Here is a 12,775-nt window from a genome sequence, read left to right as displayed (position 1 = left end):
GAATACACGGGGAATCAGTCTCAGTGGCGTATTCAATGAGAGAGAGAGAGAGAGTGGTACAGGGGTCGTTTGTTTTTAAAACAGAAGTTATAAAAAGATTATTATTGGACCCTCAAAAACTCATCTAGTTTTACAATTATCAGCATTTCCACGTGCAAAAGGCAAGTATTAGGCAGAAACCATTTAACTTTACGAGGGTATGTTTTTGTCTGAGTCAGACAGTTTAATTTTTCGCTCTTAGAGCGAACATTTTATTTTGTTTTTTGACACTATCAATGAATGTTTATTCCCCAAAATGTAACATTATAAGGCATGATGGGGAATATCTGGGTTCAGACTATTTTGTTTGTCATCTGCTTGATCACAATATTTTGCATCAAATTGGGAATCAGCATATTTTATCATAACTCATTCTTAATTGCTGCAAAATAGAAAGAGGAAATGAAGTAATTTTGATTTTTGAAATGAGTTATATCTCGTGTATATTTTGGCGTATAACAAATGCTGCATTGTATTAAAAACTTTAATTAAAACAATTTTGTAGAAAAATAAATAAATAGCAAAGAAGTAAAATGATCACAAATGGTAAAAAGACACACATGTATCAATATTATGACAATTCATATAAACGTCTTGCTCGGTATTATCTCACGCCATGTGTATGAATAGCACCAACTGATGAATAAACACATGTGTATCCAGTTACAAGTGATACATTCTCTGGCATTAGTGTGTAAAGACCATCATTGTGGGATACTGTTCTGAAAACTAACTGCGAAGTGATGATAGGAACGCACTTTCCAAATCTATTGTCACCTTCTCGTTGAAAATCTATACACTTATAGTTTTGTCTAATTATGCAGGACTTTAATGTTGCATTCAGTAATACTGTTGGAAATCTCAATGGATCAACGTGTTTTCTATAATTCCATGGACAGCTTGATGTATCTTTTATCATATTTGACTTCCAACTTCTGTTAAGCCTTAAACAACCCGATGGACGTGAAGATTGCTGTTCTGACGTTAAATTCCTGAGTAAATTGTAATCGTTATTACTACATGTAAAAACGGCTGCTGCTACCGATAGTAATGAAAGATGGTGTATCTACAAAAAAAATAAAAATACGTAAGATTAATTTTTGAAAACTGTATAAAGATGAATTATAGTACATGAAACAGAGGTTTTGCACATAACTTATTCGCCGTTTAAAAATATAGTACGCTCTGAGTACTCATAATATTTGAAAACGCATACACCATAAGGTTGCAATTGACGAAAACGTCATAAATAATGGAAATTCAACCAATGATGTGACGTTATCGCCATAAAGTACTAGTATACGATTAAACAGTGAAAATGTATAATATGGTTGTAAATTAAAAAAAAAATGTCTTGAATAAACAAATTATGTAAACGTGTATTAACTTTTTTTTATGCGGGAACCGTCATATGGTGGGCTTATCCAAATTATCATTATTTGGATTCAATGGGTGTCCCTACCCTTAGATCAATATCTATTTTATAATTGATGCATGCTCCATCAACCTGAGCCTACAAATTGTCATATTTCATGTTTTGCAACTCAAAAACGAACTTGGATACTAGTAATTAATATCGGATAAAATTACTTGTTTTGAATGGATTGGATTCCCTTTTGTGTATAACATATGCAGTCTAGAGGCCTAAAACCTTCAAATATAGTGTTAACTCGGGCATATAACTACTGATCGTTTTTTTTTATTGATATCCACTTACTTAAAGGGAAACTTCGCAAAAAAATCAAAAAATGATATTATGTTCATTCTGAATAAAAATCCTCAAATTCATAAATATTAAAGTTTTATTCTGCTAGATAAGCGATCACCATCGATTTTAAATTTAGGGTATCAATTCTTTTCGTTCAGCCATTTTGTGTTCTTTCCCAATGAATAACAACGATATGTCTATAAACCACAAAGAAACAAAACTACAGTAACCGATGTAGTCGTAATTGCGTGTCGATATCTTGTCAATCGTTCGGTTGGTTTATCCGACTAACTAACTTGAAACGGAAAATATTCTTATTTTTTTTTAATTACCATGGTTTTTAAACTGATGATATTTGAATTAGGTAAACAGTCAAAGTTGAAATCATAAATAAGTGTTCCTTGAAAATAGTTTTCGAAAATCTAATTTGTTCATAATTCTTTAAAGTAATAAACTTTTTTTCAAATAAATTCTGATCTTCCCTCATCTGATCACCAGCATGCCTAAAGGTATTACTTCCAAAGGTATTGTGAGGGGTTTGAGGTGACACGTCCAGGTATTCAAGCGATTTCCTGTCGGGCTTGCAAGTTCATGCATCGTTTCACTTCTGCAGGTATTGATAGTGTACATGGCCGATAACTTATAACTTTCCATTTTGAACTATCAGATGTATTATATACAACTATGTCTTACTTGTCATTACTAAACTCATACGCTTGTTTATAAATAACATTTCTGGTGTAAAAAATATGATTCATAAAAATATAAATAATACCCCAAAAATTAGATTTGATGAAATTAAAAGCTATTTAAATATTTTTTCCAAGGGTGAATTTGGGAAAATGTAATATATACTCGTTGTCAATTGTGAAGGACAGATTGGAACATACCAGAAATATTGATTTAAAAAAATGTACGCACTTGTCGACGACTCGTGTATACGACTGGGTAGAAACGGTTACGGAACTAAAGCGCAATTTAAAATATATACATGTATACATTGAACATAAGAAAAAAACATATATTTTGAATAAATTGGGGTAAAAGTTTTGTAAATAGAATAGTCCACGTATGCCAACGGTATGTAATCATCGAATGTCGTTAGACTATAATACCAAAAGAAGAAGACGAAGAAGAAAAAGTGAACCAATTTGATTTAAATAAAGGTCGATGTTTAACTTGCTTTGGTTCATCGTAGTTGTGGACAAAGTAAAATCACAGATTCATATTTCAATAAGATTGTTCGCGAACAAAGGAAGGAATTCGTCATCACAATTGTTATATATGCCACTGGACGAACACTAATTATCCCCGAGGGATGTGCATTTTTTGCTGGGAAACTATTGAGTATCAAAGTTCCAAATTAATTTCGGGATTTATTTTCTTTGTTGGTATTTAATAACAGAAAAAAGACTTTTAGTTATATTAAAAAATGGGGAAATATGACATTAAATTGGTTCTGTCTTTTTTTTCAAAACATCGTTAAAATTGTGTGTCTAAGGTGAACCACAAGAACCCTGTTATACTAGTACGAGAGTATATCATGTAAACATTCTTTCTTAATAATATGGTTGTATTGGAAATCTTTTCATACAGATTGACAACTAATAGTCCGATATGCATGTAATATTTGCCACATGACGCCCATAGTTCTTTCTACAATCATCATCTTATTCTTTGATATTGCTGTAAACATCGATGGTTCACACCCAAACAAAATGGGAGTTATGTACCTTCAGAGCTTCTCCATGTTATACACTTGTGAAACTTAATATATAGACGAAATTTCGGTACTATTGAAATGAATCTACATCTCACAAACAGGATGTTTAAACAACGATTTTGAGTACTCACCTAACAAACTAATATAAACGTATGGCAATATATAACCATGAAGGAATTTAGTTTTTGTCAGACGCAAGCACTCGTCACTATCATAAACTTATACGTTTATATGCATGCAGTTTCAAATATCAAGAACAAGCGGTCGATGTCGATAGTCCGTTTTCTAACTGTTCAGAGTTAGACATGTCACTTGTTCATTCTTGGAAGCCTTCATATTCCCCGTCCAACGATGGGAACTCTTTCTGGTTGTGTTGACTATAAATGCTTGTATGGTAATTATGTCGTTTATCTGTACAACTGGTTGCATTTCCTTTCCTTTCCCAACAAACAAACTAACGAAACGCTACTAGTCTGCTTTCTCTGAAGCTCATCATCAATAGCACTTATACGTAAGGAAACTTACATGTATACTAATAATGATTGCTTCAAGAACAACGATGTAGGGACGAACTATTCTAAATTCGTCAATGGCAGTTATGCATGACTAACATATAAGTTTTATTACAACTACTTTATTATTTATTTGAATTAATCACAGATATCTTGTTCAACATTGCACAAATATTATCATATAATTTTTTTTTAAATGAACAAAATCCCCCCCCCCCCAAAAAAAAATAAATGAAAAATTAATAACTTCTTAGCTTAGATAATTGATATTCTTTTCACAAAAAGTTCGTGTAAATAATCCAATGAATTTAATTATGTAAGAATGAAATGCTAAAAAGAAACCAAAAAAAATCATGCATGTTAATTGTATGTTGTATTTTTTTTTCAATTAAAAACTTTAAAATTGCGGTAGTTTTACGAGCACTAAAACACAGCCAGATTTGAATACAAGTTAAGAAATTCCGGTAAAGTCATTGATATCAAACAGATGTGCAATGGTATATCCTATCAAATTAGGTAACATTGCATTTAGTTTTTATTAAAGATTAAAAGTACTACTTTTTTATTTCATATTTGAATATTTACGATAATTGCCGCTAAGAAAGTAATCAAAAATTGTTTCATTTTATTTTTACACACTTTCGGAATAACGAATCTGAATTTTATTTTATCTTAATTAATTTACACAATTTAATTATTGTATCTTTATTCTCATCCTGTATTAAATCTTAGTGTATTAAAAACGGCACACGTTTTCTGATCATTTCTGTTTATCCTTTCCAAATAACAACATTCATACCTGTGTACGGTTGAACTCACACCTGGGGCTAAATAGCTACAAGGTAAACGAATTGACCTGAGCCGAGAAATATACAGCGACCTTTACAAAATAATATACACACTCTGCTCACACATTAGTTGCATTGAAATGATCATCAAAACAATAACGGTAAATAGAACTGAAATATTTTCAGTTAAATATCAGTAAAAATGTTCAATAAAAATTTTATAAAAAAATCTCAACAATAATAAATGAAATTTATTCGAAAACATTTACTAGAGATAATTTTATAGGATTATAGGAGTTCAAATCAATTAATACAAAACGGTATATGCATATTCATTTTCGTTCATTCTTATATTGTGGTTAATAACTACGACCATTCGTCAGCTGTGCGCTTTTAATTACGTATATTGTCGATAAGCTATAAGAGTTAAACAGATTTTATGTTTTCCCAGAATTCAACAAATCGGGCTAATACGTCACGACCCACTCGAGAATTCAACCAAAAAAGTTACAAATACTTGATTTTCTCCGTTATTAGAAGGAATATAAATTTAAAACTTTGCAAATGTGTTTTTTATGTTAAGATGAATATAATTAGATGATAAGTAAAAAATCGCGGAATTTCCCTTTAACGACTACTTCCGGTTTCAGGTAGACTTCAAGCAAAAAATCGGGACAAAATTCTGGATTTTTGGTGCAAATTACCTTCTGTAGACTGCTTTACCGAGATTAGTTTGACTCCGACGAGGCCGAACGATCTTGCATTTATGGATAGCTTGTATGTTTTGTAATGTGTTGTATTATGCAATAGTTTAGCCAACTTTCGAAGAATATTTGCATTATTAGTAAATGAGGTAAACCTAAGATTTTGTAGAGTTTATAGTTCATAAAAAGATGTGGTATGAGTGCTAATTAGATAACTCTTCATGCAAGTCATAATTTGTAAAAGTAAACCTTGTGTTTATGACAAAATAAAAAGATTCCAACTATGTAGAACTGGTAACGTTTTTGCAAGCAACATCTCTAACCTTTAAAACACGTTTTTAAAGAGAAAAATGAGCAAACATTATTGAAGCCATAAACGTAAAGCATACATACCATATGTGATGTGTGCATTTTCACAGACCTGGAACTTGTATGAAACCATTAAGTTTCCAAATATATAGTCAAAAATGAAGACGTCATGGAAAATTTTGAAAAGGCTATACCCGATTGCTCTACAGAAACTCCCTAGGTGTATTTTGGAAGAATATTGAAGAAAAAATGTTGTTAAAGTTTGACGTAAATGGCAATATGTAAATTTAGATATTTCTCGTGAGGTACCTTAAGTAGATTTAATGTTAGAATTACTTTAATCTATTACAACGTTTTATATATTAACTATATCAAATAAATAAAAGTTTATTTATCTTATCATTACACGTTATCATAAACACTCACATAAACGAATCCGAAATGAAATTTGAACAGATTTTACTATCAAAATCCTCTGTGTACCCCTATGTGATGCAGCATGATTACAAAACCTAAAATCTTAAAATAGATTCAATTGAAGATTTTATGTAAACATTAAATTCTTATATGTAACGAGTATTGAAAGACACTTCCGATTATGTCGAGATTACTGATATGTAGATAAAGGTATTCAATATATTTCCTATGTTTACATTATAAATCCCAAATAATGGACTGGTAGATTAATGTTTCAGATAGAGAATTTGTTAATGACCGTTAGTTTATATTTCAACGAAACCAAACAAAACTGGAATATTCAAGAAAAATATCACTTCTTCATTTTTTCGTTTTACTTTTAAAACTTAACACCATTTGTCTGTATAATTCATCTATTATGTAAAAGAAAAGAGTGTATCATTATTAAAGATAGTTAGTGTTTTGTCTTCATTAACGATAAACCCAATCAAATGTCCTGACTCCAGGCTTGAACCATTTATATATATCGTGTTTTTATATAGAAGGCCTAATGTGCTTTCATTAGGATATACATAAATGCTCATGACCGAGTTCTGTATTTTAATTTTCGATATACTAGCCGCAGAAAAAAAGGTCCAAAAGGGCAACCTATTTGCATGACGTTAATGTTGATCCAAAAAAAATAGTACATAATATTCATGCTCTCGAATGGAACATAAGCGATAGCAGGGTAATCTTTGTTCTATGCACTAGTGCCTGAAATACTGTCAACAACATATCAGTGATACAAGTTATTTAGCTTTTTGTTCATTTCGTGTTTTCCCCTCCAATCTTACAAAAGGTAGACCAACGGTACCAATGGGACATTTAAACTCATAAGTCGAAAATAATTTGACAACCAATACGATTGAAAACAATTAAGCCAACAGTAGCTATACTTCTGTTCAAAATTGATGAATTGATTGATCGAGAGAAAACAAATCCGAATCACACATTTAAACCGATTGAAACACATCAACTATAGGTGGAAAACAACAGAACAATAGAAATCTTGAAGTTCAACAAAAAAAAACAAACAACGCCAACACTCAACAAAAAAAAGAGCACCACGAATCCCATAAAAACCGAGTCGATCTCAGATCTGTTGATTTTTTGTTATCTAATTTTAAAACTATTCTTAAATTCGTTATCTTTGTGTTAACATTTTACTTACTTTAATTGTAAAAAAGGGGCGAAAGATGCCAGAGGGACATTCAAACTCATATGTCGAAAATAAACAGACAACGTCATGGCTTAAAAAGGAAAAAAGGACCAACATACAAATAACAGTACACAAAATACAACATAGAAAATTAAAGACTGAGGTTTAGTTTAAACATATTGTATTTACCCGAAGTAAAATGAATTGGACACAAGTAAGCCATACTTATGAAGTCCGCTCCGAATGACAATATATTACAATACAATATTAATATGAGCATGCAATATCAAAATAAACAATAATTTACTAGTCTATCAATTGAGATAAAAAATGAAACCGACATAAATGTTAACATTGAAAACGAAGATGATGATGATAATAATGACGTGAACGTACCCTAAATACATTTTTCTACATAACAAGAAATCTCTCAGACCTTTTGATGAATTCGAATACGTGTTTGAATATATTCACGTTTTGTTCATATGAGAGATTCGGATAACCAGATGTAAGTAACTTAACATTCAGTATAAGATCATCAGGAAGCCATCTTAGATTGTTCATCAGAATTGATGAAAGACTGAGTAACACGAACCCAATCAAAATCTGGGGTTGATTTCGGATGTTCTAAAAGGGTGAGCAGATCCTGCTCCACATCTGGCAAAAATCGTCTTGCTCATGTTATTACATCCCCAGATATAATTCTTATTCCGAATCGGTAGGTCTCATTCGGGAAAAAGGTACAGGAATATAGGTATGACATTAAAAACATATCCTTTAACTTCTGTGAAACAGATATTTTATAACGGTCAACCAACTCGAAGTTGCGTCTGTTAAACTTACGAAGGGGAGACTTTAACTCTATTACTTGGATATCTTGGTTTAATAGCTTCCATGTGAGCAGTAACCCTCTACCAAGGAAATCATGATGGGAAATACAAGCCCTGAAATATCGTATCAACTGGGAGAAAATAGTTATCAAAGGTACTAGGATTATAATTTAGTACGCCAGACGCGCGTTTCGTTTACATAAGACTCATCATTGACGCTCATATCAAAATATTTATAAAGCTAAACAAGTACGAAGTTGAAGAGCATTGAGAATCCTTGAATAAGTAGGTCCTGATTCACATTTGGCACCCTTCGTATGATCATGTAAATACAAACTCGATTAAGGGGGCTCCTGGGTATAAATGATTTTTTTTTCCTAATATAGGATTTCGCTATATTTTTTCATAAATGAACTTTATCATATACTTAAAAGAAAAATGTAATAAAGAAATGGAGTCACCGTTTATTTAAGCTAAAATCTGCCTCTGGAAGAAGCATACATTTTTGTTAATGTCCTTTTTTTCTGTTGAACTAATAGGAGAAAAATAGGAAATATCGAAATAAAAAAATAACCTAATATAAGAAATCGCTTAAATTTTACAATTATTTAGTTTGTTTACAGCTAATTTGAAAACAATAATAAAAAATATAGGTCACCGATGAGTTGAAAAAGATATTTCAAATTTAAGGCCCAAAAATGACATTTTTGCACCAAAGGGAGATAATTTGGAGCTTTTTCAATTTTTAAAGTCATCTGGGGCCAAACCAAATCAATTATTTGGGTTGTTTTTTGTACCATATCATAAAGTAACAACTAGTAGTGTAATAAATAAAATTTGTAATGAAAAATTTAAGGTTTAATTTTTTGCTAAAATTTTTGTACCCACGAGCCACCTTAAGTCTAATTCGAGGTTACATTCACGGAAAAGAGCACGGGATAGTGATTACAAAAGGAGAATATAATTCCTCACAAATTATTAACTGAGAAACATTATGATTTGCAGAAACTAAGTATACAGATATTATATATATTGAGGACTCCTAGGTGCAGCAGAAGGGTGTAAACATGTTTAACATTGTTGTAAAATTCCGTACACCCCTTATTACACCAAGATAAGGAATTTATGAATAGTGAAGTGTTTCTTTACTCAAGTTTGTACCGACATGTGAAATTAAAAAATGATAATCAAGAGTTTCCAGTGCAACAATTGTTGAGCACCGATGTTACTGTGCATTATCATTACTTTTAATTTGGGAAATTTGGAAAATTGTTGTGTATTTTTTTTTAATTTTGTGGGATGCTTATTTAATTTTGAATTTTTGCGTCCTTTTTTCGTTTAATTTGGGAAAGTAGATTGTTTACTGGCTGAACAGATTCGCGTATTTTTGCAGCATACGAAATTATGTCACGTTATCTTGTTGATGGCTACGCAATGTGTTAAATAAAGGAAACAGTGGTATACCGGTGTTCAACAGTCCAAAATCGATTGCGAGAAAACAAATTCGGATTACAAACTTAAACCGAGAGAACACATCAACTATAAGAGGAAAACAAAGGAACAAGATTATTGAAAGGCAATTTTATAATAATTTGGACTACAGACGATAAGTCATAACACAGTATCCGACCGATATAATAACAGAAACAAACAAAATGAATAGATGAATGTTGGTCCAATGGATGTACTAAATATCGAGACACGTCGTACAAAAATGCAAATCCACACTCGGTATAACAGTTATATTCGGGAATAGGTCAGGCTCGGCACTTACAGCCTCTGAATTGCGATTGACAACATAAACTATATTTGCAATTCTTTTAAATGCAATGTAGAAGCCAATGACTCTTATCCAGTTATATACATAAAAATATTTGACAGAAGATGAATAATTAAGAGTTTTATACAGAGATGTGATCATTATAGAATAACTAATCAAATAATGCGCATGTGACGCCAGAAGAGTGAAATTATCGAGTTTAACATGTATGTGGAATAATCGTTTTGTTTTCACTGGGATATCGGTAATTCATTGCAACCAATGTAATAAACAGCGTTACTGCATCAACCTTCTAACTGGGTATCTGCATTAAAATTAACAATTTGGGAATACACCTATATTGAACATATGAAGCAAACTCTCATATTTAAAAATATTCTTCAAATTTTGCGTTCTTAATAGGTAATAATATGGCCATTGAATAACTTAAGGCTTACGCGATACTTATTTATTTTACAAGATAATAATATATGAATGGAACGATGGTTTGTTTTGGTTTTAAAGACATTTTACCCGTTCACAAATAGTTTATACATAGAACGGTAGGTATAGGAAGTGTACTGAACAAATATTTAATGGGATATCAGATACGACATAGTAATATTAAAATCTGTTTGTTTATATGCTCTTTCACTTCCATTTATAATAATCTTTATTTGAACTATTTTATTGCACAATCATTAAACACGTGACTTTAGTTTTATTAAATTGTTATGTAATGATAAAATCATGCACGTGACAAAAGAGAAGAGAAAGGTACAAAAGGGAATTTAACTCGAAAACAAATTGACAAAGACATGACAAAAAACAAAAACACCAAAATCAACATAGAAAACTGAAGACTGGGCAAAAGGGCAAACCCTACAAAACAAGAGAGTGACTCAATAAGCTCCGGAAAGTTTAGCGTATCCTGCTTCTCGTGTGGTACCCGTCGTAAAAATTAACACATTGACAAAGTAATAAATAAGCAAGCTGTTTCTTATAAACAAGTATGTAGCTAAAAAATGCTATCCCATATTAGGAAATTTGAATTTTGATTCCAATTTGAAATATAAATTATATACAAATCTGCATTTGAAAAGTCTCAAGACCACATTGCTTGTAGAACTTTTAAAACTTTATATTAGGCTTATATCAATAATGTCTTGGATGAGTTGAGAATTCAGTGAGGTTTGACGATTACAACAGGAATCAAAATTACAAAAACATAATTATTTTGAAAGACAAATTATATGGTAAAATGGCATTGACAATTCAAATTGACGGGAGATGAGGAAATATTTTATTATTATCAACTCAAGCTCAAACCATGATGAAATCACACATAAAACGAAATCAAATATCGATTTAAGTTCCAATGGAAAAGATAATGAAACGCTTTGAATTGTTAACTCAAAATTCTTCAGGTAATAGATAATAGCTGGTAAATATGTATTAAAATTATATCTATCAAGATAATATTATACAAAGAAAAGTAATACGAGCTGATATTGTAAATACAATAGGAGATAGAATTGAACCGAAAGCCGCATTTTAAATGGGGAATTGTAAGCGTCTATTGGCCTGTAAGTAGATGTTTTGGAAAGTAAAAAGATGTGACAACTTACATGCAAACACTAAAATGCCTACAATTATAAAGCCCTGATTTCACTCCCGATTTAGGCGAGAGTTCATTTTGTCCAAGATTGAGTCGTGTTTGTTTTATTTTCTTGTGTTTTTAAAAGTCGTGTCTCGTTTCATTTGGTGTATCTTCTTTCGTGGGAGCATCAAATGTTTGAATTCAAAAATGACAGATAGCTTATCTGGGTTTATCTGCATATTAAAGAAAGGACACACATGGATTCATGACAAAATTGTGTTCGGTGATGGTGATGTGTTTGTAGATCTTACTTCATTGACTATTCGTGCTGCTTACAATTATCTCTATCTCTAATGTACTTGGTCCAGTAGTTTCAGAGAAAAATATTTTGTAAATTTTTTAAAAAAGTTATGAAAATTGCTATAATTTACTATAAAGGGCAATAACTCCAAAAGGGGTCAATTAACCATTTTGGTCATCAGACTTATTCGTAGATAAACTCATCATAGATACCAGGATTAAAATTTTATATTTACGCCAGACGCGCGTTTCGTCTATAAAAGATTCATCAGTGACGCTCGAGACAAAAATGTTTAAAAGGCAAAATAGAGTAAGAAGTTGTATTCAGGACCAAAAATTCCTAAAAGTTGTGCCAAATAGATCTTACCTTGCAGTACTTTATTGCTGTTTACAGTTTATCTCTATCTATAATAATATTGAAGAAAATAACAAAATTGCAAAATTTTCTTAAAATTACCAATTCAGAGGTAGCAACCCAACAACAGGTTACCTGATTGGTCTGTAAATCTAAGGGGAGATAAAGTTTGACCTAATGAACAATTTTACCTCGTCAGTTTGCTCTAAATGTTTGGTTAGAGATATAAGAACCAAAAACTGCATTTTACCCCTGTGTACAATTTTTAGCCATTTCGGCCATCTTTGTTTTTGGGCGGGTTCATTGGACACACTTTGCAAACATTTACCCTAGTGATGATTGTGGCCAAGTTTGGTTGAATTAGTTTCATTGGTTTCTTTCAGAGGGGAAGATTTTTGTAAAGGATTACAAAAATTAACTGAAAATTGTTAAAAATTGACTATAAAGGGCAGTAACTCCTTAAGGGGTCAACTAACATTTATTTCATGTTGACTTATTTGTAGATCTTAGTTTGCTGAACATCATTGCTG

Source organism: Mytilus trossulus, chromosome 8 (genome assembly GCF_036588685.1).
Source record: "Mytilus trossulus isolate FHL-02 chromosome 8, PNRI_Mtr1.1.1.hap1, whole genome shotgun sequence".
NCBI classification, from domain to species: domain Eukaryota; kingdom Metazoa; phylum Mollusca; class Bivalvia; order Mytilida; family Mytilidae; genus Mytilus; species Mytilus trossulus.
This window is presented reverse-complemented; position numbering follows the sequence as displayed.